The sequence below is a fragment of the Schistocerca piceifrons genome, chromosome 2, assembly GCF_021461385.2.
Source record: "Schistocerca piceifrons isolate TAMUIC-IGC-003096 chromosome 2, iqSchPice1.1, whole genome shotgun sequence".
In the NCBI taxonomy this organism is placed as follows: domain Eukaryota; kingdom Metazoa; phylum Arthropoda; class Insecta; order Orthoptera; family Acrididae; genus Schistocerca; species Schistocerca piceifrons.
The window spans coordinates 558,658,359-558,682,235 of NC_060139.1; positions in this window are offsets into that span (position 1 = coordinate 558,658,359).

Here is a 23,877-nt window from a genome sequence, read left to right on the forward strand (position 1 = left end):
ACATATGGTTCAAATGGCTCTGAGCACTATGGGACTTAACATCTGAGGTCATCAGTGCCCTAGAAGTAAGAACTACTTAAACCTAACTAACCTAAGGACATCACGCACATCCATGCCCGAGGCAGGATTTAAACCTGCGACTGTAGCGGTCGTTCGGTTCCAGACTGTAGTGCCTAGAACCGCTCGGCCACTCCGACCGGCTATGAAACATAGGCCACCCTCCTACATACATGCTGTGCAGACATAGGAAACTGCGACTTCCGTGTTCTACACCTGCTTTGGGATGGCTTTCAATCCTGAATGATTTTATAACTCACTGGTCCTAAATTAACTTCTCCATCACGAACCAGCTACAGAAAGCGCCCAAAATGGCAGACAACGGTGGCCGGCATCCATTTGCGCAAGGAAAGGAAAAGAAGTAACTGGCAGGGAAGTCATTGGCAATAGTAAATATAGTCTGCAGTTTTCCTACAGTGCTGAATCACTGACTATCCTGACTGGAAAGATATACATATTCCTTTACAAATGTAGGTTACGTGACAGTTTGGGGATGAACTGCCACGATAACACACTACAGTATTTCTATCCACACACTAATTAATACAGGGTGACAATTTTTGAACTACATGAAAAAACCGTAAATTAGCTACAAAATAAGGCGTGCACACATGAACACGTCACTACAGATAATCGTATTTACGCTGTGACATGTTCGATACACCTAGCATCATTGACGACGACGTGGCGCAGACGAATTGCGAAATTCTGCATGACCCGCGGAAGTGTGGGAACATTGATGCTGTCGATGACCTCTTAAATAGCTGTGTTCAGCTCAGCAGTGGTTTTGGGACTATTGCTGTAGACCTTGTCTTTAATACAGCGCCACAAAAAGGAGTCACATGTGTTCAGATCCGGAGAATATGGCGACCAATCGAAGACCATGCCAGTGGCCTCTGGGTACGCCAGAGCCAGATTGCGGTCCCCAAAGTGATCACCCGCTGAGTGTGAAGAGACTTCTCGATAGCGAAATGGCGATTCTCAGTCCCCCAAATGCCCCAGTTTTGTTTATTGACGAACCCATCCAAATGAAAGTGGACTTCGTCGCCAAACCAAACCATGCATGCGCATACTAATTCCCATCATGCCCCAAGGCCAACCGTGCAGTTTGCACGTTCTAACGCAAACCGTTCAGAAGTTATGACGATTTTATTTCGTATAGTTCAATAATTGTCACCATGTACGCATGTGTTGGTTGGAAACGGTTTAGGCGTTAGGAGGCGGGCGCTGTGGTTGCTGGTCCCACGCTCCCATGCATTTGTTTAACGCGGGTGTGACCCCGTCTGCATTACTGACTGGCCCGATCACTATATCTGTGTGTTTTTATATAATATTTAGTGACACCTGAATATGAAGCGTTAAGCGGCTTTTTTATTCTATAAACAATTTGTTAAAATTGCTCCAAATATTGCTGAGTTACGCTTCAGTTGCATCCCGTTTTCGTCTCTACCTCTATGGGATGTAGATGGTTCTTTACCGGACAGCGTTTCTTCCTAGATACTAACCAATAAACCCCGATTCTTTGAAGAATCGAACTCTTCTGATATAAAACAGCCTCAAACTTCTGATTACTTTACAAATGAGTTAATGTTTTGAATATGTGTCGTTAAGAGTTTAAAGTTTGGAAAAGATTTGAAATTATATTTAAAGTTTGTTGGAAGCCCCAAAGTGCTCCCCTTATCAAACACTGCATGAGTATAGCCTGGGTAAAAACCTAGTTTTTCACTTATCTCCGTGTTTATGACGTCATATCTTCTGAACTACGTTTGTATAATGGTATAATTTTGCAGGAACATTTAGTGATGTAGGTGGATACTGTCTGCAAAATATGTTGCGAAATAAGGAAGTAATTAGTTAAAACTTCATGCCTGATACGGTAGTTTTACTGTGTGCACAGCTAAAATGTAGTAACTGGTAAACTTTTTTTCTTTCATCATTTTGTGGCAGGTGTGAGCGAGAAAAAGGCTGCGAAAGGTTTTAAATTATGTATAGTCTGTTGCTAGTCGTGGCCGAGCGGTTAAAGGCGCTACAGTCTGGAACCGCACGACCGCTACGGTCGCAGGTTCGAATCCTGCCTCGGGCATGGATGTGTGTGATGTCCTTAGGTTAGTTAGGTTTAAGTAGTTCTAAGTTCTAGGGGACTTATGACCACAGCAGTTGAGTCCCATAGTGCTCAGAGACATTTTTGTTGCTAGTCGCTAAGAGCTCTCATCCTCAAATATTGGATGAATATAGTCTGGTGTTTGCGCGTGGCGCGTTACCCTTGTTTTTCAACCCTATCCCCACCGCTTTGAGAGGTAGGTGGTTTCTACTCCCCATGGTGCTTCTTTTGAGACAGCATGTGATATGTGTAGTAAGTTTAGGAGATGACGTTGAACATATAAACGTACATTTTTTATAAGGTACAGAGGATATGGAGTCTTTGCCTGTATTTCCTAGCTATGGTCGCTGGTTCGAATCCTGCCTCGGACATGGATGTGTGTGATGTCCTTAGGTTAGTTAGGTTTAAGTAGTTCTAAGTTCTAGAGGACTGTTGACCTCAGATGTTAAGTCACATAGTGCTCAGAGCCATTTCAACCATTTGTATTTGGTTCAAAAAATGGTTCAAATGGCTCTGAGCACTATGGGACTTCACATCTTAGGTCATCAGTCCCCTAGAACTTAGAACTACTTAAACCTAACTAACCTAAGGACAGCACACAACACCCAGCCATCACGAGGCAGAGAAAATCCCTGACCCCGCCGGGAATCGAACATTTGTATTTCCTAAGAGTAAATAAGAGAATGTGTAACTTGGACTTTTCACTTCCTATCTTTGGTTGAAATTGCTTCAATCGCTGCAGAATTATTTCACTGCTCATGTAAGTTTACAAAAAATCAACTCTTCAGAGACATTCATTCATAGTGTTCCAACTTTTTTTTCATAAATTTTGAAAATTTCATACACTTGTCGTCGATAGTAAAAATCTTGTGAATCAACTTCATTATCTTTTAGTTTTGTCGTTCCGTCAGTTGCGTCTAATATTATTTTGACAATTATCGCTTTAGCTCTGTCTAATTAGAACTGAATGAAACGAATTTTACATGCCACATGTAATTCTGCTTTATTATTTGGCAGGCATCATAAGTGGAAAATTTCGTAAATGCTGCTCCACATGTGTTCTTGTTCTGGTTTTAGAGCTGTTCTGCCCACTGCCATTCGAAATTTCATTTACACAGCATTGGGAAAAGAACATGCAGCTTTTTACGGAAATTCGTTTTATTCCATTGTAATTAGATGGATTTAGAGTGATAATTATCAACAAAATGCAATTCTATTACATACTTCACAAGTACAAGGTGCGACAATAAAGTAATGAGACTGATTTTCTATGCAAGATGTGGCAACCCTGCAGGTTTGCGTAGGCACAATATCTTTGACCTTGGTCTGTAAGCTGCTTCTAGTCCAAGCGGCACATCGATGCAACTGCTCAGTCGTGAGTTGTACTGTAATAAGTTAACACGTGTTTGTGTCTCTCGTCACGGAAATGGAACTGAATAATATTGCGTAACGGTATGCCATTTCTTTTTGCGTTAAATTGGGTGAAAACGTGACGACAACTTACAGTAAGCTTCAGAAGGCTTTTGGAGGGGAGGTTATGTCAAGAGCTCAAGTTTTTCGTTGGCATAAAATGTTTAGCAAAGGCAGAACGAATGTTGAAGATGAAGACAGCAGTGGATGACCATCAACCTCACGGACGGATGTCAACTTGGCCAGGGTGCGTGAAATCGTACGATCTGATCGAAGGTTATCCTTGAAAATGATTGCAGAAGAACTGAACATCAATCGAGAAACGGTTCGTCTAATAATAACATTGCTGATAATTGGATTCTGGATTGCGATAATGCGCCGTCCCATACTACTCTGTCAGTAAAGCAATTTTTAACCTCAAAACAAATTTCGGTTCTACCACAGCCACCTTATTCACCAGCAAGGTTTCCAAAAAGCTGTGACGAGGGTCTTGGAAGATATTACAGAAGATGAGGTGCAGAAATGTCACCATCAATAGCAGAAGCGCTGGAAAAAAGTGTGTGCAATCAGAGGGGAACTACTTTGAAGGAGACAACACTAAAATTGACTAAAACGGTAAGCAACATTTTTTTTTCACATTAATCTCATTACTTTATTGTCGCACCTCGTAATCTCACACACTATACAAAACCTTTCTGCAGTAATCAAATGCATTACAGTTTGACCTGTAAAACAGGATTAGAGTTCGGTAGACGACCATAGACTGATTGACTTACTATCTCGCAACATCACATTAATTTACAATATTACAAAAAAATGGTTCAAATGGCTCTGAGCACTATGGGACTCAACTGCTGAGGTCATTAGTCCCCTAGAACTTAGAACTAGTTAAACCTAACTAACCTAAGGACATCACAAACATCCATGCCCGAGGCAGGATTCGAACCTGCGACCGTAGCGGTCTTGCGGTTCCAGACTGCAGCGCCTTTAACCGCACGGCCACTTCGGCCGGCTTACAACATTACATTTCCTTTCCTTTGACAGTGGGCAGTAAACAAATATCAGCCACGCAGAAGAGTGCAGTGGCATCTTCTCCTGTCGGGTGGCTGCCGTCAGTTAGATTTTCCGCGACCGGAACTCACCAGACCCGATGCAAAGGAAGGATACGACGCTGGTTTCCTCTGCCCTCGTATGGGAACATGCAACAGAGAAAATAAACATAAATGTGTTGTTTCATATAACACTTTGACCTTAATACCTTAAAAGCATTACTTAAAAGCAACACAAACGAAACTATCGTAACTCAGTTCCTCAGAAAGGTAGAGCGCCGAAAGTTTGGCACGCTACACCCTGCACGGGGAAACCTTCGCCACCTATCAGAACTGCGTCTGTCGGCAAAATATAAACAGCACCTCATGCAATTTTCGGTAAACTGGAAACGTTTCGCTAACGTATACTAACATAATAGTTGAAGATTCTGTTTAAGCGATCAGTTTTCATAAGCGTACACTGGCGTTGTTATTGCGCCAGCAGTAATATGTCTTTCTTTATTTAGACTTTTACGCCAAATGGCTGGTGGCTGATCCCGGCGATGGTGAATGTTGGCACTGAACGCCCCGGGACACAGAAAACTTTGAGCAGCGGTACACATAATGTTAAGACCGGCGAGGGTTGTGTGGCGGGGGCAGATGTGGGGACATTGGGCTGCTTGCTCCATAGAGGGAAGAAGATACGGCAGGTCATTGGTTATTGTTGTCCAGCACTGAACCGATGAATGATATCCTGTACTGTTGTGTGGCTTCCTGCAGCTACGATCAGCGATAGCTAACGGTGACCTGTGTCATCGTCCTGTTGTGACCCACTTGTATGGAGACGATGATTTGCTCTAAAATGAAGTAATCACGATACACCTTAACACGGTAGCCTAGTGCAATATACCGAGTGAGTTGCCTCAGTGGTTAGCACACTGGACACGCATTCGGGAGGACCACGGTTCAAACTCGCGTCCGGCCATCCTGATTTAGGTTTTCCGTGATTTCCCTAAATCGCTCCAGGTAAATGCTGGAAAGATTCCTTTGAAAGGACACGGCCGATTTCCTTCCCCATCCTTCCCTTACTCCGATAGGATCGATGACCTCGCTGTTTGGTCTCCCCCCCCCCCCCCCACCCATCCCCCCACCACCAAATCAACCAACCAACCTAGAGCGATATCGGTGATGAGATCGTTGTATCCTGCGGACACCCATGCCCAAACTGTGATTAAACACGATGTTACCGCATTTCTAGCGCATCCTGGTCTCCACCGTTTTGTGACTACGTCTGAAGACATCCTAGCAGCGCCACACTGTGGACTGTTCCATTCGCCGCGTCGTAAAATGGGTCTCGTCGGATGTAGCTGACATATATGTAATTAAACATCGCGATTTTACCAATAAGAGTACACATAACTACATGCGTAAAAACGTGATACTCACCTTTCGACGTCAATCTCGTCTTGGTATGCACTAATACGTGACACAGTTAAGCACCTGTTATAAAAGGAAAGGACACTCTGGGAAAGGGAACGGAAGTGAAGCTGCGATGGTGAGGTGCCAACAGCTGCAGTTTAGGAGCATCGATATCTAGGAAGATGGTAAAGACCCCATTGAAACGTATCATCAAAACTGGATTTGCTACGCCAATACGCATGATGTGTGAGAGTGATCCTACGAAATCCTCTCTGTCATGGAGATCTAGCGGACTTGCCAAAGCTAAGAGTATTTCGGTCCCTCTCTAAGCTACGTTCTCTTCGCTCAGAGAACCACTAGAGGCAATCAATCCCTGGGCCTGTTGGAACATTTGTAGATGTCATAACTGAACGTGGAGCATGAGAAACAAAGGTTCGTTACCAGAGAGACAGGGCGCCACGGAACTGACTCCCGAGCGACCAGGAGTGGTTGCGTGTCGGCCGCATTTGGCACCTTCTGCCTGTCGTGTTTCATTGTTAGCGATTTTTTTTCCCGTGGGAACACGTCATACACGGTTATTTGTTGTCTGGTAGTCCAGAGATCTGGCGTTTCGCTTCTTAAGACTATCACCACCTCAAGCAAACCTCGAAAACGGAGAAAATACATTTATAGACTTTTGAAGAAAAGCATATTTATAGCCATCACTTGTACATGTTCAATATTATTCTTTACCGGTTCCGGTTTTTACAATATCATTACTGGAAGAAAAGCAGTACATCAGATGTATCAAAACTGCATACTACAGATAAATGCCACAATGGCATACCAAATACAACGATGGTCAACAGTGATATGTCATATACACATAATCTGCCTAATGTCGTAAATCACACAAGTAGGTTAGACTCCAATACATACCAAGTTGCGTAAAGACTGCTGACATTTAAAAAATTTTCTGTGTGGTACAGCATTTATGCGTTCCTGATATGCTTCTGACTCACGTTCTCTATTGCAAAAATAGTAATGAAGGAAATTAAGCGCTTGCTACGCCGACTCGTCATACTGTGTCTGCCGTCCTAGCACCAGATAAATAGGGGCTTATTGAGACTCCATTGGGAGTCGGGAATGACAGCTGTTCTGCGTCCAACCCACGGTTTTTAACACAGCTCTCCCACATGCAGGCGGCCTGCGTCTAGGGATGGCGGTTATCGCTGAAAAACCGGTTTTCGGTTATATCGGTTTACCTCCACTCCAGTTTAATCTGATAAAGCTGTTCAAAATAACCGGTTTCTGAAATAACCGATTTTCTGTTTTCATTCCTATTATTTCTCGTAATAAAACTATAAATTACAAAGATCCAGAAAACTTTGACTCTCTCAGTTTTAAGACATGCAGAACCAAATATTAAATTACATAGACAAATAAAACTAAACGTAGGCTGTCCACCATTCACTTCGTTTCTCGGAAAGTGGTAAGTGTTGGAATACTGCAAAAAAAATCACCAGCATTCTTATATTGTTTCTAATTTTTTGAAACTCTGCTAAAAAATCACGTTGTAATCGGGGATTACAACGTGAATAGTCAGCGCTAAAGGGTGAAAACTGAGGCTGAACGATCTTATTTTTCGTGTTATTCGTCTTCAAAGGCTACAAGCAGATAAATGCATACTATGCAGACGCAGGCAGCGAATCAACTACTTTCTGTTTTGTACTACAAACGAATTATAGTTAAGTTTCAGATTTACTGCTGATACCGTAATTTTCTTCCTCTCATTTTTTCATAGAAATGGCAGACAAATCTTTACTCTTTTAAAGCAAATGAAGCATTATGTTTCATTGCTACAACGAATCGTAAAAATATTTCCAGATTACGGTTGGTGCCCTTCTGCAATATAACGGGTATCTGGCGACGACAGCAAGAAACTGCCAAGTGTGTGTCCAAGTCTTGTGCACTCCACGTACACGCGTACCTTAAGCCACGACACATGGAAACAGGGACACTGTTGTCTCATAAATGCTGTACCAATTCCTACGCCATGTGTTTGTGCTCTTTCCTGTCAGCATTGTTATTGAAATAGAACTTATCGCATTTCTCATTTTCTATATTAATGCAATATTTCAAACCAATACATGTTATACGGATAAAAATTACTTCCTTTCTTTAAAAAAGGTTTATTTAAAAACGAATTTTGGCACTGTTGATATTGCCAATTGGTATTTGGGTTTTTCTATTAGGTTGTCGTTAAAAATGAAAAACACCTGTTATAAACGAAACCAAACAAATACCGAAAAATACCTATTACTCAGAACTAAAATATCGGTATCGCTTTTAAGAGATCGGTTTCTCCCATTCCTACTAGCCACCCGACTGACACTGTGTGCGTGGCGCCGCTATGCGGCAGGCGTATACTAACACTGTGGTCAGTCAGCATTTCAAGGTAGTGCCAGCTCGTGTGCTTCTACTCGTTCGTCCGCTCTTGCCCTTAAATATCGTCCTTTAAACCAAATGATTTCGATTTCGAGTTAAAATGACTACATCTACTTTTGACGCTGACTCTAAACAATGCAGGCAGAAGACGATATAATCCTTGGCGATGAGTGTTACAGAAAAATGGTAAAAATTATATGGGTAGATCGGGTAACTTATGAAGAGTTATTGGATCGAATGGCCGAAAAAAGAAGTCTGTGGCTCAAGTTCAGTAAAAAAAGGTCAGGAGGATAAGATACATACTGAGACATAAAGGAGTCGTTACGTAGAAATGAAAAAAAGCGCAAGAGATAGAGTAGCGTGTACAGTTACACCAAACCACTATTTGGACTGAAGACTACCACAACAATAACAACAATTAATTACCTCTTTCCTTAAATGACATACAGTACGTAGTCGAAACGGCGACCATTATTTTTTTGATAATTGCGAAACTGTTATTTGTTCGCAAGATATCGAATTCAGTAAAACTGATTGACAACCGAGCGAAACGGGAAATACTATCAGCCACACCCCATGAGAATACACTGATGTTAACAGCTACTTGGTTTTGCGTGAATTTTAATAATAAATAGACAATTGCAAAAGGCGCTACTTTCAGCATAATCGACAAGATATAATTTCTGTTTCCACTTGTTTCCCGATATGTTCTAACGCGACACGATTTTCGTAAAACCCGAAAACGCCATATCTGAAGAAAATAACTTTTCAAATTTTGAGAACATCATTTCCCTCTTGCGACTAAAATACTGAATCTTTTGTTTCGTATATATTAGATTTGTTATGAAAATTACTAATTTTTATAAAATTTAAATCGAAATATTAGTCGTGTGCACGCAGCTCTTTTCCTCCAAAAAACGGGCGCCTTAAACGTCCGTGTTACAATTATTTAGCAAAGACGCCCACAAACATGAACATAAAAATAACGGATGCGGCAACCAATCAGCACAATGGGTATAGTATCTGCATGCGCGTAAACGTCTTCTGGAATTTCAGAAAAAGAAGTACTGTCTCCATCTGTGTTCTCCAATGGATCCAGAGTAATTCCTCACACAACGTATGCAGAGAAAAAAATTGTATTTTTCAAGTACAAATTGTCGCTCTAAGTTTCTTCGTCTACTTCAGAACCACGACCAAAGCATATAAATTCATGTAGCTCCATACAGAATGACGTATCACTGCTGAATAAAGGCATCCTCCTGATTTCTCCATGCATCTGTGTTGCTCTTCCCTGTTCTTTAACGTCACCTATCCACATTCCATATTCCAATAGATCACTGTTTCGATGTTTTTTCTCTCTTTAACGCCCCAGGAGCAAAAAATACGAATAGTTTAAAACACACCTCGACAAACTTAAGAGAAACTACAGTATTAATTCTAAACTTCAGTTAATTACATTTTGCGACTGAGAACGGAAGTTTCTGCTCATTTTCATAACTTCGGAACTGATGTACCCGTTCAGAGGAGTAGGAAGCCCCTTTATGTAAGAATACATCTACTAACTATAAAAGTAGTTTCTTCATTGTACTCACGGAGCGCCTGTAGATTCTCGTGCTATCACCAATATTGCGTTATTGCTAGGAGGGTTGCGCGCCTATCAGGGGCTACCAAAGCATATCGTGTTCGGCTTGTAATGGAAACAGGCACTGAGTTTTTGCCCCGTAAGTCTCGTACTTCACCATTACCGAACATAGAGTAATCACAAATTTTATTTTTACGTGCAGTTCAAAGGTTTTCCTTCGCAGAAAATCAAATATACTGGGTGATTCATGAAGATACGCAAATACTTCAGTATGTTATTCTAAAAGTAAAACTAAAGAAAAAAGTTCATATAAACATAGGTCCGCAAATATTTAGTTGCAGAACTACGGCTAATAAAAGATTTTGCCTGAAATTTAGCAACTTCGCTAATATGAAGCCATCGCAAAACTGTACGAGGTTAAAGTAAAGCACGATTTACATTTATTTTGTTGTTATTAGTCTGGTGAATCTAATAAAACACATCCCAGACGTGTATCTGCAGTAGTTTTCCAGAACATCCAGAGAAGCAAAGATCATTATACAAGTAAATTTGTTTACTTTCCATTAAGAATGTAGAAACGTTTATATCATTGTTGGCGACCGTTAGTAAGTTGTCTCTGTCGTGTCATAACCTTGACACGAGTTAGTTTTCTGTATTGTCCAGTGAAAGAACACAATAACAAGAGAATATTAAGTGAAACCACATAGTAACTGTTGTAGTTTGTAGATTATTTATTTTATGTCTTTCAAATTTACGACAGAAGAATACGCCGATATGGTGTTTATTTATGGCAAATGTGATGGTAATGCTACGGCTGCAGTTAATGAATATCGCGTCCGTTATCCAACTCGGAGCATTCCGAATGCACGAACCATTAATGGAGTATTTCGAATGTTACGGGAGATAGGTTCTCTACCTAACGTTCATAATGAGTACGATCGCTCGATACGTGAAGACGATGATGAGGATATTATGGATGCTGCTCAGCGTAGCCCGGGTACCAGTACAATTAGGCGTTTCACAATCTAAGGTATGGCGTACACTGAAGTACAATAATCCGTATCCTTACCATAACCAAAAAGTGCATTATTTACATCCGAGAGATCCTGCCTTTCGCTTGGAATTGTGCGACTGGTTAAAAACTAATCGGCAGTTACACAAATACATTTTATTTACTGATAAGGCACAGTTTACTCGAGATGGTATAAACAATTTACATAATGAGCACATATGGTTTGAAGCAAACCCACATGCAACAGTGCAACGCAATTTCTAGCAGCAATATAACATAAATGCGTGGTGTGGTGTAATCAACACACACTTTATTGGACCATTCATTTTCGCAGGACATCTGACTGGCGAGACGTACTTACAATTCCTTCAAGAAGAAATGCCCCGCTTGCTCGAAGATGTTCCACTTGCTATGCGATTGCAAATACTACGGCTGCAGTTAACGAATATCGCACCTCCACATTTCACCAACGCCGTTACTTCACATTTAAATGAACATTTTCCCCAGAAATGGATTGGTCGTGGTGGTACACGTCTGTGACCACCCAGATCGCCCGATTTAACACCACTGGATTAAAGTGAATGGGGATGGATGAAAGACATAGTTTGTGAGGACAAAATCAATATATGTGAGGCATTACTTGCTTGCATTATGAATGCAATAGACGAAATTAAGAACAATCCTACCAAGCTGAAACGAACAACAAAATATGTTCATACACGTGCAGCAGCTAAATGCATTGAACTCGGTGAAGACATTTTTGAACATTTATTGTTAAGGTATTGTGAAACTGTATGTACACTGTACAACTTCCTTAACAATGAGCTTTGTTTTTTTCGGGTGTGAAACAATAATTAACGTTAATGTCTCCAGCCAAGGCAACTAGAAACAACTCGAGCTACTAACAAACAGAGTGTAAATAACACCACTGCTTTGATCTATGTTTGTCGTCGGTAATTAGAGTTCTGCATTTAAATTTCCTCCTCAATATTGTAATGAGACGCCAGCGAAAAGTTTTGGGATAATATTAAGGAAATCTGGAGCTGAAATCAAGTTTAGTGCACTATCTTTAGCGTTTCCCGTTTAAGTACAAATTTATACACCTGATTTCTTCTTTTCTTCACCCATTTGCGTACTTCGTCAAAAGACTGCTCTCGCCTTGCAAAACAATCCTCTCGCCTTGCAAAACAATCCTCTGTGAAAATCAGCGTTGTGCCTCGTGGCCCTAACTGCATAGTGTTGCATCCTGTGTGCCAGAAAACAATAACTCAGCTTTATCTTGCGTTCCCTTCCATTCCATCTAGTGTAAATGCTTCTTCACAAATACGAGTGAATGGCAGTGCACACTGGCGAATTGTCTGCGAATGCCCTTTCGCTTGTGGTCGCTTCCGTTCGCTTCGACGAAACCTGTCTTAATAGTTCATCATATATTTGTTAATAACAATCCATAGTTACTAATCAAAATATTGTTTAATGCTGTTACACTTCAGACCATTATTCAGTCAGTAATAAATGTCGACCTTAAAAACTCTGCAGAAGTTGTGAGATCACATATTCGGAGCCTGAGGTTCTTTTTTTACAGTTCTCCGCTCTTCATCCAAGCGAATTAAAAAATTTTGTAATGAGAAATGCAAACAAATTCTCGGCTCGTTCTATTTTAAATTAAAAATCACAAACGGGCAGTTAAAAAACGAAAATAGCTGTTCTGTGTTGTATTAACTATGTGTTGCGCAACACAACATACGTTTCGTCTTCACTACGATTATGAAGTGTTGCGTGCCAAAAGGTAACGGCAATCACGCTGCACTAAACAAGGTCACGTGTTCAAGCTTCCTGAGACGCTTGCTGGATCACTTGGCTTGAATATATTTCAAGTGTGCCACAAGCGTTTCGGAGCTAGCGACATTATCTGGGTAGTATCTCCCACAGGCGGAAAACGTGTAACTGCTCCTCCACTTTAAAAACCACGATTTGATTCAAATGCTATGCCATGCATTTCTCCGAACTATCCAGCCTACCTGTCTCCAGCTACAGGACTATCCTGAAAGGGACCAGAAGATAACAGGAACCCGTTGAAAGCAGCAGCGTTGCAGGAAAGCATCAAGATTAGTGTAGTCAGCCATAATGAATATTTAAAAGAAGCAACTGAAAGATAAAGTCAATATATTACCTTTATAGAATAAGTGAGTGAAAACACTGAAAGAAGAGTATATTATTTTTGCCTTCATCGATCTAACAGTGCAGTCGCATTATATTGTTATTGATAACCATTTAAAAGTGGTGATCTATTCAAAAAGAGTGTCATTAACAAAAATGCTAGTCACTGAATTTGTACTTGAAATTTTTACTGGTATCAGAAAATGCAACTGTCTCTTTTGTACATGTGTCAGTGCTTTTGTACAAAAATATTATTTGGAAATGTTTGAACGTTTTACTAAACAACTGTACGTTTAAAAATGCCGCAGATGTTTCTCACAGTTCATACACACGAAAATAACACATTTTTACAGACTTCAGCAGGTTTGATTAGAAATGTGCTACTCATGTTGTATATACTATGCAAGAAATTAATCGCAGTTACGCGTTCTTAGTTGTTTTTCTCATATTTTGACGTATGCTTTTTCTCTGTTAACTAACCTCAGACAAGTATCAACTCAAAAATAATTAGTTTCGCTAGCCACACAATCCTGATTTTTATTACTATCGCCGCTTGGCTCTGACTTCGCGATACGGTTCTTTGGATTTTTCTCTAGGTGGTGTTGGTCACATCCTGATTAAATAAAATCACAGATTCGTTGATGGCGTAAAATACGAGGTAGCAGGATGTGGACCTATCTCCACTAAACGCTGTCAGTGGGCTTATAAATTGCAATCGCTAGTGCGCATCGTTTTCCATTAGAGCACAATTGCATTGTTTATTTCATGTTTGTCATCATTTTATTCAGAGTTAGCAGTCACAAAATTGTTTAGCAGTCACAAAATTATGATATAATTTCAATGTTGGTAAATTTGCGTCTACTTTGCGATGCTCATTACATCAGATTACGTAATATTCAATCAGTACGAAATATCGACGTACTGAAGTTTGTAGATATCTCATGGTTTCGTGAGAAGATACGACTCGTCTCGGATCCGAGAACCACCTTTAAGAAACCGATATCTCGCCACGTGAGAGCAGAGGAGAGGAGATGAGATTGTAGAAGACGGAGAACAACGCCGCAAGGATTTCTTACCCATCTTCTTGTTAACATATCGTCATGATTCGAGATGACACTTACCACTGTGCACTGTAGTGACGTCGATTTTTACCAATACACTATGCTTATCAGTTTTAATGTCCTCCAATTATTTGTGTGGTATGTTTTTTCTTCTTCTTTTTTGTGCTTGTTAACATGGACTTAAATTTGGCTTACTGATTTTAATTCACGCTGTGTAAATCAGCGATCTGTTCTTCGATGTTAAAATCTCTTGTTATTTCTATATTTGCCGTGTGGGACAGAGCACTGTACCATCTTGCTAACTGGGAGCAGATTTTGAGGCAACAAAATCTCGCCATGAAAATAACGTGATCTACAGTGTTGCAGGCAATAACTGTTAGTGGTCGCCATATCGTCCGCCTATTTCGCATCAATGTTTATTTCAGGGGAAAAATTCGAAATTTATCTACATTGTTCTCGAGCGTTTGCGAATGTTCTTGGATGATCTAAATAAAGGGCTAGGGGAAAGAACCAGGTAACTCAACTCGAGAAAAAGCGATTTTAACGTTTGAACTGTGATTGCATCAATAAATAAGAAAATGTTCTAATGTGTGTGAAATCTTATGGGACTTATATGCTAAGGTCATCAATCCCTAAGCTTACACACTACTTAACCTAAATTATCTATTTTAAAATGTTTTTAACTAGTAACTAGTTGTTGACAATGTTTCTTGTTAATTTGATTTACTTTTCTGTTTATTGGTTGGTAGCAGAGTAATAATGTAACACGCAAACTTTTAAATATAAGATTTTCTCAACTGCAACCCTTTTAAATTCGCATAGAATATTTGTTCGTAGGTACATGGTCATGTTATAACTTGGAACAATTATTAACATTTGGGAAAACCTTATTTTTCCGGAGTAATTTTTGTAGTTTCAGAAAAAGACTGCAGCTCACATAAAGCTAATGCTAACATTTAGAAATGAAATAAGAAAATATATTTAACTTCGTTACAGGGCTGGCGAGTGGTGAAAGTCGGGAAGTGTTCGAAGGAACAGAGCTCGCCCCTAAGAGCTCCATTCATTGCGTCTCCCGACTGGAAACACAGCTTCGGTCTGCTCCGCGGCAAGAGTTTCCCAACGACCAAACGGCTCTATCAAGAAATACTAATCCGCATCGAGGCGCTTAAATTCGTATCAAAAGTTAACCAGCTTCATCCCAAAAACTCGGACCGAATGCGGACGTTAGCACAATGAACGGACCGTGCTCCACAAACTTTCACTGTTCTTTGCTTCGTGCGTCGCGCACCAGTCAATTTTCGGCTATTGCGGGCCACTTTTTTTAATGCCGGCAGATTTCGCCAACAGCTGGGGAACCTTCTCGGTGCGTGAACCGTTGGGCCTGTTGCTTTTCAATCACCGAGAATTACAGATGGCTTATTTCTAACCGTGTAACGAATACAAAGCCACAGAAAAAAGGATATGCCTACCGAATTTCTGTACATCACGTAACGCTTGTTAGATTCATAGATCCCTCAGTGGGAAATTTTCCCTTTCATCACTTCGTTGAGACCAGTGCACTAACATCTACAGCAGGAATGTCCAAACCGCGGGCCAACGCAAGTATCAGTGCGGTCCAAGAAGCGAGCATCTGTCACAGACCGGTAAAAAAGAATTCATTAAAACTTCGTTTATGTGAAGTCACGATAAATGAATATTTTCAATCTGAAACTCCCTCCACATGGTGCTATTCTCTCATTGGATCATCCCTGGTTTTTACTTTTTCTGCTCGGCGATTATTGTTAGTGTTAAGCAAATATTCATCTTCTTCGATTGTGGTCCAGGTAAGCTATAACGTCGGGTATCCCCGATCTACAGCATAAAATGGTCATATACATTTGTTAGAAAAGTTACCTTTCCCCTCTGAAGCAGCACACATCATGGGTACGACCAGAACGTCTTTAAGTACCACTACGGTAACTGAAATGAAGTCTTATGACAGGTGTTTTCAAAGTGTTGCAGGACAGCAAGTTAGTAAGACCTTTCATAGACTACAAGCAGGCGTTTCAGCGGCTCTAGGAGGGGGAGGGGGGGGGGGGGGGGGGGGGAAGGTGGCAAACCACAAAACTACAGATTCGAAAGCCCTGGGTATAACTCTCGATCAGTTTTAGGGTTGTTACCCGTTGCTTTTCTCTTGTTTCACCTCTGTAGATGTTAGTGTGAAAAATGACGAGTTGCACTGTAGCTCAGAACCCATTTAAACTGCACGTCCACCTATAGCTGGCAGGGGATGTCCATTCAAATGTCGGAAGAATACAACTGTGTACCTCCTCTGGTGTGCAAATCAACCTTCAGATTGATGATAGCTTTACCTTTAATCCGAGAAAAAATTTATGATACGGAAGGCGTTATCATTGCTGCATTGATAGATAGCCAAGCTAAAGTTTTTGGATTCCAAAAATGTGTAATAAGAATTGTTCATCGCGTGAACTCAAGAACATCCTGCAAAGGCCTGCTTAGGGACCTAGAGATACTGCCTACTGCTTCCAAATATCTTCATTCCTTAATGAAATTTCTCATTAAAAATATATCCCTTTTTCAAAGTAAAAATATGTCTCTTTCGCGAACCAACAGTTCAGTTCATGGAATCAATGCTAGAAATAAGAACAATCTTCACTTACTTTGGTTCAGAAAGGTATCCATTATGGATTCCTCAGTAACATCTCCCAAAAAATTGCCAATATTTTCAAGCGGCGCAAAATAAGAATTGAATTCCAAATAAACAATAAAATATGCCAAAAACTTCCTCATAATTTAAAAAGCAGTCGAGATAAATTTTCATCCTCTGGCATACAAAAAATCATATGTAGTAAATGCCGGGCTCAGCACATAGGTCAAACTGGACATAACTTTCACACCAGATTCACAGAACACATCTGTGCCTTCTGATACGACACACCACACAAATCAGCAACACCCTCCCATATAAAAGATACATGACATCCAATTGACAATGTAGAAAGAAGAAATACTATATGCACTGAACAAAGGACACAGATTCTCTCTATATGAAGCACTAGAAATCTATATACACAGAAAAAAAACCTTGGGGAACATCTACTCCATGACAATAGTGAAACAGGCTCAACCAACTTTTTCCAAAGCTTTGTCAAAGAACTTAATGCATTCTCATTTATAGTTTAAATGTACAACAATTAATGCAATCACTCCTATTCATCTCTCAATAAGTTCAACCTGCAATACATATGTATGATATGTTGTCATCTTTTTATATATAAGAAATTAATATAATAACTGAAGTGTGCATACATCTGTATTCAAGGGCAGCCCATTAACATTTTCTAAAACAAAAGGAAAACATTTTTATGTATATAACTATTTTATCATCATTTTTGTATCCAATGGAGTACATTCACATTTTAGAAAATCTATGAGGGTTGGAACTTAAATAGTGGTACCTACTTATTCACAACCGATACAAAACAGTTACATGTTTGTACCTGTTACTGTCCTCCAAAGTACTCATCAGCATTGTGTAGAACCCATTGCCAGCAATGTGAAAGGTGTAGTATACCATTAGCAGAGCCTGTTCTGTTGATGGTGTGAATGGAGCCGTCTACTGCCAGTCGAGTCTCTGGAACAGTTCTGAAGTGAATGCCACGAAGTGGTTCCTTCATCTTCAGAATCAAATCAAAGTCACATGGACTTAAGTTGGGGGAGTATGGTGGATGGAACAGTACTTCCCAGTCCCATCAATTGAACAGAGCAGCCACAGCTTGTGCTGTACGCGCCCACACATTGTCGTGCAAAATGATGGGTGGATTGCACAAAAAGTGTCATCACTTCTTTCGCAAAGCTGGTCGCAGGTGATGCTCCAAAAATAAGCAGTAATACTGTGCATTGACATTCTGCGATGAAGGAAAGTAATGTGTTAGGTTAACACCATCACAGTTGTACACGAGAATCACCATAACTTTAGACCACTCCATTTGCACCATCAACAGAACAGGTTCTGCTAATTGTATACTACGCCTAGCTGCCAATGGGTTCTTCACAACACTGGTGACTACTTTGAAGGACAGTAACATGTGCAAACATGTAATTCTTTTGTATTGGTTGTGAATAAGTAGTTGCCACTATTTAAGTTCCAACCCTCGCATATAGCTACCTAATATAACAATTGAGTTGTGTGCACATCAGTATTATGGTGAAGGAAGGAAAACGTATCTTTGTAGAAACTATCTAATCTTGCACCTCTGTATCCAATGTAAACAAATATCTGTAGCATGTACAACTTCTTTGAAATTACAGTGTAAATGCAATGTACAGTGGAGATGAAATATAGCAGGCAACAGTATGCAGAGGTTTTACAACTCTGCCATCCCTGTAAGTATAACAACTGTCAGAAATTCATGTTTTTTAACCTCTAAATTGCCTTTTCTAGGTGAAATATTTCTGTCATTAGCAAAAGCCGCAAAATAACTTACACTACCCTTGGTCTGCAACTGTGGAAAGATGTACTCTTCACCAACACCAGCCATGTAAATAAACAATTCTCCATTTGAAGATGACAGTTTGAACCATCGAAATGCTTAGTGGCAAAATAAACAAGTGGCTGATGCAGAAACTGTTTCATTTGTATTGATCAACAGTTGCAGCCCACATAATGCTGTGGCTTCTGGACAAAATGCTCAATTTGAAGGATGATAAAAGCTGGTACAGCGATTACCTTAGTCTCCTATTTAGTGAAAACAACAGCAAGAGCAGCCTGTCTATTTCTGCAGTTTCAGTGTGTAGATGGTCCAAGAATTTAGTGGGCTGAAATTTTATTTCAACTTTATGAGAGACTTACTATTTGAAAGAGGTGAGCTATTCATCAGTTCACACTTGTGACAATGATAATCCAGCTACAAGCAACATGAGTGCAAATGGTGGTTCTCTCAAGCATTTAGAAGAACATCACATATACAGTGCTGAGTCTTTGACATGTGACTGCAAGTGACCATTTCTTGTGTAAATGTTGTTCTGATCATGTTACTTTATAAACACAATGTATACTACTTTAATCAGCAGGTGGAAGTCAGTGCACTGAAATCTGTTTATGTACAATATTAATATCCTAATGTAGACTTTTTTCATATTCTGCCTGATAACACATGGGGGAACTGCTACCCAGCCAACCAGAATGTAGGTGAGAGCAGGGAACTGCACAAAAACCACTCAGAGGCTGACCATCAGAACTGACTCGGAATGATTCGAGGCCAGATTGAGACAGTGCTTCAACAATCTGACACATCTAACATATTACTGTGTAGCCACCTCAGTAGATTAACAACTTTCTTAGTGGGAAATGACAGAAAACACTATTGGTATGTCCAAACAGTAGGTGTTTTTACTATGTTAAAGGAGATAAAAATCAGCTGCAGTGGCAAGTTTTAGGGTATTGTGTGTTTACTATATTGGTTGGCTAATGGTTCAAAATAGGAAGTCAATAGTGTCTGTTAGTGCACAGCTAACTTAAATAAAATATGAAAAGGTTGTTCAGAAGCTACTATCATTAGAAAAGTTTTGTTATCGATATGCACATTCTATGATGAGTCTTTCTCATGGTTTCACGGTCCTTCAACCACTTTCCATAGAAACTCATGACAGTAGCATGTAACAAGCAACCACATTGGCTGTTTCCGAGATGTATATTCGCAGGAGCCAGGCCATAACAGTCATGGTAGACTTTCAAAGTCTGTTATGTCAGTAGATGTCCCCATTTGCAATCTGTACTCGGCTCTACTCAGCTTCTGCACTTTCCTTACTGCGTCATGTGTGTGCAGCACCAGCAGGAGCCCTCAAACTTGCCGTAGGCAGATATACTGTTTTAGTGCAACAGTGAATTTTTCCAAATCAGAAATAGAAAAGTTATCTCAGGTTCACAGTGTTGCAAAATAGACTAACCAATTTATCTTTAATTGGTACTGAACACGATATTTAAGTTGAAATTAGTGGTGTCAAAGATTTTGCAAAAACTACAGCTCAGAAAGTAGATTTTCTGTAAATATATTTGTTCATTTTAAAACTGAATATCTAATTCTTTATTTTAGTGTTGTATCTATGCAAATAAATAAATAATCTAAAATTGTATTTTTGTGTAAATCCTAAAACAAACTTAATATCCTGACAATTTTTTTTTTTAATTTGGAGCTGGGTTAGCTAGTCAACCAAACTTTGACATGAGCTGGGAATGTCAACCTAGTGTTCATGCCCCAGTGACAGACAGTGATGAAGCTAGGCTGTTTGGCAACCAGTGCACTGTTTTATCATGTCATCCCCATCAATCCCACAAATACTTCAAATAATATGTTTTTGGGAAGAAATTCTTTTGGTATGAATAGTTAAGCAATCAAAGTATAACCTTAACTGTTTTATAAACAGTTTTTCAGATTAAAGAATTAAGTAACACAGTTTAAGTGATTAATTAATAGAGCAGTATGAATAACCAAAGATCTTCTTCAGCTTAGTATCTCTTTCTTCTAACTCTTTCTGCAGCAAATTTTGAAATTAGATAATCAAAATCAGCCCATGTCTGTAGCCACACTACTTTCCACTGACAAACTAGAAAGTCATGCTTGACCCATAGTGGACTTAGTACAATTCTTAATTACAATGCCTGACAAAAAATGTGAAGCACTCAGAGGACATAGTTTGATGTCAATAAAACTTCATATATGTACTCACCATCAGCAGGTACATAAATGATAGCTGCAATTCTCTGTGGCAGGTAGAATGGCCACCAGAGTCCATTAGTGTTGTTGTATTTAGTGTTGTCAACAGGCCTGGTGGGGTTCGTAAGAGGAGTGAACAGCGTAAGGTGTTCAGAGATCACTGTCAAGGACCTGGAGATGCTGCACACTTGAGTTAGACAGAATTATCAGCATCTGACAGTGTTTGAAAGAGTCCTCATTGGGGATTTCCATTTGGCTGGCTGGCTGAAACACAGATATTCAGATTTGTAGGGAATTCGGATGGGACGGTGTCCCAATGTTGGACTGTATGGGGATGTGCGCGCAGATATACTAGTCATCAAAGTTCCAATTGATGATGCTTGACCACTATAGGGGAATATCACCATATTGTGCACCAAGCATGTCATAGCCCTTTCACATCTGTGCCTGCCATCTGAGAACAACTAATGAACTCTCTGCAAAATTCTGTATCATCTCATACCAATGGTCAGAAACTATCAGCAGCCAGACTAGGAGACTAGGGAATTATCATTCCAGGCATAGGTTGTGATTAAAACCATGACACGAATGCTAGATCTGAAGTTGTGATATGACTGGAAAGCAAGAACTGCTGGTGAATAGCATCACATTGTGTTCAGTGAGGAATTGTGGTTCTGCACTCTCACAGCTGAAAATCATTGGTCAGTTTGGCAGCAACAAAGGGAGAGGTTCCATTCTTCCAGTGTTTCAGAGGGTCACAGCAGTGTTACTCTTAGTGTCATGGTGTGGGGTGCCATCAGGTATGACTTCAGATCACAGCTGCTAATGACTTAAAGAACTCTGACAGCACAATGGTATGTCATGTACATCCTGCATCTTCATGTGTTACCTCTCTTGCTACAGAATTGTGGTGCCGTTTTTCAGCAGCACAATGATTGTCCACATGTGGTATACATTCCTTTGAGCTGTTTGTGTGATGCTGCATGATTTCAGGCAAGAGCGAGTGCATTCTAATAAGTAGGATCACACTGTCAAGTTCTTTGCAAATTTGGTTTAGTTTTGTAATCACTGAATAACATCACACAGCCTCTCAATGCATGAAGTTTCATTTCATTTTCTCCTCTGCTTCCCAGTGCCCCACTTTTTTTGTCAGACAGAGTAGTCTGAGTTTTAAGAACCTCTTACATGATGCTTCCAAAAAACAAAGTTAATAAAAAAATCTAAATCTCAACGTAATCCTCAACTAAACTTTTTACAATTGTGTGACTATTCCTGAGTCTTAATCAGAGTGCGGGGCTGTAGAACAGCAAAACAACCTGATATACACTCCTGGAAATTGAAATAAGAACACCGTGAATTCATTGTCCCAGGAAGGGGAAACTTTATTGACACATTCCTGGGGTCAGATACATCACATGATCACACTGACAGAACCACAGGCACATAGACACAGGCAACAGAGCATGCACAATGTCGGCACTAGTACAGCGTATATCCACCTTTTGCAGCAATGCAGGCTGCTATTCTCCCATGGAGACGATTGTAGAGATGCTGGATGTAGTCCTGTGGAACGGCTTGCCATGCCATTTCCACCTGGCGCCTCAGTTGGACCAGCATTCGTGCTGGACGTGCAGACCGCGTGAGACGACGCTTCATCCAGTCCCAAACATGCTCAATGGGGGACAGATCCGGAGATCTTGCTGGCCAGGGTTGTTGACTTACACCTTCTAGAGCACGTTGGGTGGCACGGGGTACATGCGGACGTGCATTGTCCTGTTGGAACAGCAAGTTCCCTTGACGGTCTAGAAATGGTAGAACGATGGGTTCGATGACGGTTTGGATGTACCGTGCACTATTCAGTGTCCCCTCGACGATCACCAGTGGTGTACGGCCAGTGTAGGAGATCGCTCCCCACACCATGATGCCGGGTGTTGGCCCTGTGTGCCTCGGTCGTATGCAGTCCTGATTGTGGCGCTCACCTGCACGGCGCCAAACACGCATACGACCATCATTGGCACCAAGGCAGAAGCGACTCTCATCGCTGAAGACGACACGTCTCCATTCGTCCCTCCATTCACGCCTGTCGCGACACCACTGGAGGCGGGCTGCACGATGTTGGGGCGTGAGCGGAAGACGGCCTAACGGTGTGCGGGACCGTAGCCCAGCTTCATGGAGACGGTTGCGAATGGTCCTTGCCGATACCCCAGGAGCAACAGTGTCCCTAATTTGCTGGGAAGTGGCGGTGCGGTCCCCTACGGCACTGCGTAGGATCCTACGGTCTTGGCGTGCATCCGTGCATCCCTGCGGTCCGGCCCCAGGTCGACGGGCACGTGCACCTTCCGCCGACCACTGGCGACAACATCGATGTACTGTGGAGACCTCACGCCCCACGTGTTGATCAATTCGGCGGTACGTCCACCCGGCCTCCCGCATGCCCACTATACGCCCTCGCTCAAAGTCCGTCAACTGCACATACGGTTCACGTCCATGCTGTCGCGGCATGCTACCAGTGTTAAAGACTGTGATGGAGCTCCGTATGCCACGGCAAACTGGCTGACACTGACGGCGGCGGTGCACAAATGCTGCGCAGCTAGGCTATTTGGCGGCCAACACCGCGGTTCCTGGTGTGTCCGCTGTGCCGTGCGTGTGATCATTGCTTGTACAGCCCTCTCGCAGTGTCCGGAGCAAGTATGGTGGGTCTGACACACCGGTGTCAATGTGTTCTTTTTTCCATTTCCAGGAGTGTACTTTCCATGGTTTTGCAGCTTGTATAAATTTCTTGTAGAAACCTTCTCAAAGCTGAGTAAAGCATGTACAAAGATCCTAAGGCCCTAAAAAAGTCGCACAAAATAAACCTGATGCAAAAGCATGTAATCCACACAGACTGAGAGAGTGGCTCGGACACAA